The sequence below is a fragment of the Solanum stenotomum genome, chromosome 12 (genome assembly GCF_019186545.1).
Source record: "Solanum stenotomum isolate F172 chromosome 12, ASM1918654v1, whole genome shotgun sequence".
NCBI classification, from domain to species: Eukaryota; Viridiplantae; Streptophyta; class Magnoliopsida; order Solanales; family Solanaceae; genus Solanum; species Solanum stenotomum.
In genome coordinates this window covers 18,455,165-18,459,777 of record NC_064293.1, presented here as the reverse complement: position 1 = coordinate 18,459,777, position 4,613 = coordinate 18,455,165, and positions in this window count along the sequence as shown.

Here is a 4,613-nt window from a genome sequence, read left to right as displayed (position 1 = left end):
TATTTTCAATAAAAGTTTGCAATTTGGCTTGAAGATCTCATTATAAGGTACTGTTTCTTATTATATTTCTTTATGTTCATCAGCCTAATGATAGGCTAAACTGTTTGTGTTGAGCTATAGCATAGTAAGTTATTATAAGGTGGTGTTGTGTCTATTATGTTGACAGATTAAACAGGTTAGATTAAGGTCAGACATAGCTAATCCAGGCCAGTATATGAAAGATAGCCGAAGGAATCCGTTGGATTACCCGTTGGATTAGCCATAAGGAAGGCCGGACCCGGGCGGACCCGGATAGTAGGGATTTTCATATACTGTTGCCAGGACTAGCTATGACTATAAAGGTTCCTAAAGGTCTAACTGTTGTACGATCCGTTTTCGTTTTGGTATCAGAGCCATGGACTTATAATAACTATAGGTGTTACAGCTCAACACAGTTTTCATTATGAATATCATAAGGAGAAGCTCTACTGTTAAAAACAGTCGAAAGGAAGAATATGATATACCTCAGCACCTAGATCTACTTAATAAGTGGACTATTCCTAAAATATCGNAGAGGAGATTCCTCTAAGAGAAAGAAAAAGTATCGAAATTTTAATAAATCCGATATTTGTCACAAATGTGGAAGATATGGCCATTATGCCAAAGACTGCAGAGTTAAGGAGAAAATTAAGAGCCTTGACATAGAAGATAATATAAAGGATTCTCTTTATAAGATCATGCTTAATTCTGACTCTGAATCAGGATCAGAATATAGCAGCAGATATGACTCTTCGACAAGTGAAGATCTCAAAGCTCTTCAACAGGAAGATTACTTGACCTCTGACAATGAATGCTCACCATGTCAACAAGGAATGGCATGTGAAAAAGAAGATGAGGATGATCTTTATAAGATCTATGAACAATTTAAAGAAATGAGTCTTAATGTCATTGATAATGACAAAATTATTGAGTTGCTACAAAATATAAAAGACCCGGAAATTAGAGCTCAGATTATTGATAAAATCAGTGACTCTATAGAAAAGCATTTTCAAAAGGATGATACTCCTAGAGAAATTCCTACCAAGGAAGGTTCATATACTATGGCGGAAGTAAAAAATCTCCTGTTAGAAAGTAGAAAAATGATAAGTTCCCCCACTACTATCAGTGACCTAAAAGAAGGGATTAATAATCTCAAAGAAGAAATTACTCTTCTTAAAGAAAAGAATGTTGTTATAGAAGTCAGACTTGATGCTATTCAGACACTTAGAAATCTGGATAATGCTTCTGAATCATCTTCCTCTATGGAAGGAGAAAATGATAGTCTTGATTTTATAAAGAATCTTTCTTTAAAAAATAATAAAACAGATTTTCTTTATAGTCTTAAAGCTTTTACCTCTCAAAAGTTTTATACAAAAATTACTCTTCTTATTGATTATAATTACAAAAAAGAATTTATAGCTCTTATTGATAGTGCTGCTGATTTAAATTGTATCCAAGAAGGACTTATACCTTCAAGGTATTTTCATAAAACTACTCATAGCCTTAGATCAGCAAATGGTAGTAAAATGAATATTGAATTTAAACTTCCTAAAGCTTTCATTTGTAAAGGAAAAAGTTGTGTTCCCCAAAGTTTTGTTTTGGTCAAAAACATCACTAACCAAATTATTTTGGGTGTACCCTTTATAAATGAAATTTTCCCTCTTACTCATTGGGATAACAATAAGATTATTGGGACTTGGAATGACAAACCTTTTATACTAGAATTTGTCACTAAACCATTCACTAGAATGATAAATGACCTGACTGCAAAATTACTGGTTTCAAAAAGCAATCAAGTTAATTTTATAAAACAAGAGATCAACAGTATTGAAGTTGATCATGTTTTACAAAATCCTAAATTAAAGGAAAAGATTGATATCTTGAAAAATCAGTTTTCTATTGATATTTGTGGAGATCATCCTAATGCTTTCTGGAACAGGAAAAAGCATGTTGTTAGCCTCCCTTATGAAGAAAGCTTTATTGAGGATAATATCCCTACTAAAGCTAGGCCTTGTCAAATGAACGCTGACTACTTAGAGTTATGCAAAAATGAAATTAACTCTTTACTCCAGAAAGGCCTTATAAGGCATTCAAAGTCTCCCTGGTCTTGTACAGCCTTCTATGTTAATAAACATGCAGAGCAAGAAAGAGGAGCACCCAGATTAGTTATCAATTATAAGCCACTTAATAAAGCTCTTAAATGGATCAGGTATCCTATTCCTAATAAAAAGGATTTACTTGATAGGGTTTATGATGCTATCATATTTTCTAAATTTGATTTGAAATCAGGTTATTGGCAGATTCAAATAGCAGAACCTGATAGATTCAAAACAGCTTTTAATGTCCCTATGGGTCAGTACGAATGGAATGTGATGCCATTTGGTTTGAAAAATGCTCCTTCTGAATTTCAGAAAACTATGAATGATATTTTCTTACCTTATACTAATTTTATAATAGTTTATATAGATGATATTTTAATATTTTCCAAAAATATAGAAACCCATTTTAAACATTTAGAATTATTTAAAAAAATCATTATGCAAAATGGTTTGGTTATTTCTCAACCAAAAATGGCTCTCTTTCAAACTAATGTAAGATTTTTAGGTCATAATATTGAAAGAGGGAATATCAGCCCCATTAATAGGAGTATAGAATTTGCTTCTAAATTTCCTGACATTATTACTGATAAAACTCAGTTACAGAGATTTCTTGGAAGTCTTAATTATGTAGCACCTTTCATAAAGGATTTGGCTAAAGATACGGCTATTATCTATGATAGATTAAAGAAAAATCCTAAGGCTTGGTCAGATGACCATACTAAAGCTATTAGGAGGATTAAAGAAAAGGTTAAAAATCTCCCTTGTCTCACTTTGGCAAATCCAAATTGGGAAAAATCAGTTGAGACTGATGCTTCTGATGTTGGTTATGGTGGCATCCTTACCCAATATTGCCCGGATACGAAAAGACATTATATAGTTCAGTTTTATTCTGGTAAATGGAACGCAGCCCAGAAGAATTATGCGACTATAGCCAAAGAAATCTTAGCTATTGTAAAATGTGTTCTCAAATTTCAAGGCGATCTTTATAATCAAAAGTTTTTAATAAAAACTGATTGTCAAGCTGCAAAATTCATGTTTAATAAAGATTGTAAGCATGATGTTTCTAAGCAAATGTTTGCCAGATGGCAAGCTCTTTTAGCGCCTTTTGATTTTGAGATACATTATAAGAAAGGAGAAGATAATAGTCTACCTGATTTTCTTACTAGAGAATATTTAAATTAAGATATTGTTGCTTTTCAGGATGAGACCAGAATGGCCCTCTCCATCTAGGAGAGGACGAGGAGGAAGGAGCAATCCAGGAAGAGGAGGACATATCCTTGCTCAACATGGAAATAAGACGCTAACATCATTTAATGTTAGCCAGACGGCGTCATCAAGTAATGCCACCAGTGGGGGAGTTAATATTAACCACCCAATGTATAAAGAATTCATGGATTTCATAAAATCCAAAGAGGAAACTAGTGCATCAACAACATATTCCTCAGTGCTAATAGATGATGAAAATATAGAAGTATTTGATATAAACAACAAAAGAGAAGTTATACTTCTACTGGAAGAAAGTGATCTCCGATGGAGAAATGAACCTTGGCAAATAATGACCAGGTATTTAGACACAGTAGCTTATACAGCTACATCATATAAATACAGAATGCACTATGAAGTTATACTCTCATCCACAGGATGTGAGTTTCAGCATTTTTATCCAGCTAACACCAAGAAAGTTTATAATTTTTCAAAATTGGTCATTAAGAAGATTATATCACCAGAAGAGTGGGGAATGAGCACCTTAAAAGAATTGGATTATATCCATCCGGAACAAAAAGTCCCAGTGAAATATAACTATTGGGATTATATTGACGGGTTTAATAAGGTCCTTCTTTATGAAAACGCTAATAGGAAACACTCATGGTTTATAAAATTATGTGCAAATATTTTTGATAGGAATATCCCTAATTGGTTTTGCAAGTGGTGGACATTATATGGACCAACCATTAAAATCTTGCCAGAATCTTATAAAAAATTATATTTGGAATGGATAGATGTGTCTCCAAAATTAACAAGGTTACAAGAGGATAATATCTTCTTTGAAGGAATATCAGTAATGTATTTTTTCATCGAATTTTCTATCCCATGGATTATGTAATGGTCAATTGAAGTTAATAATACTTCAGAAGGATTCCCCTGTTTACAAAGAGTGTTCTACACTAAGTTCTGGAGTAAATTGCTTCAGAAGAACCAGGAAGGACAACTACATGGACAAGAGATCCTGGATTTAATAAATGTAACAGTTAGTAGGTATTGTGAGACAAATACTACAGCAGAAATTAAAGGAAATAATACAGATCCATTCAAGAAAATCGCCAGACAACTTCAAATGAAGAAAGGAATTATTTCCAAATCAGAGGCAATAGCTCTGTATATGGAGGAAGTGAAGAAAGATTTAATAAAAAATCTTGATTTTGATATAAAAGATGACACTTCAATGGCATCAGCCAGTCATACAGATGATACATGTCTTGCAGGAGAAGCACAAGA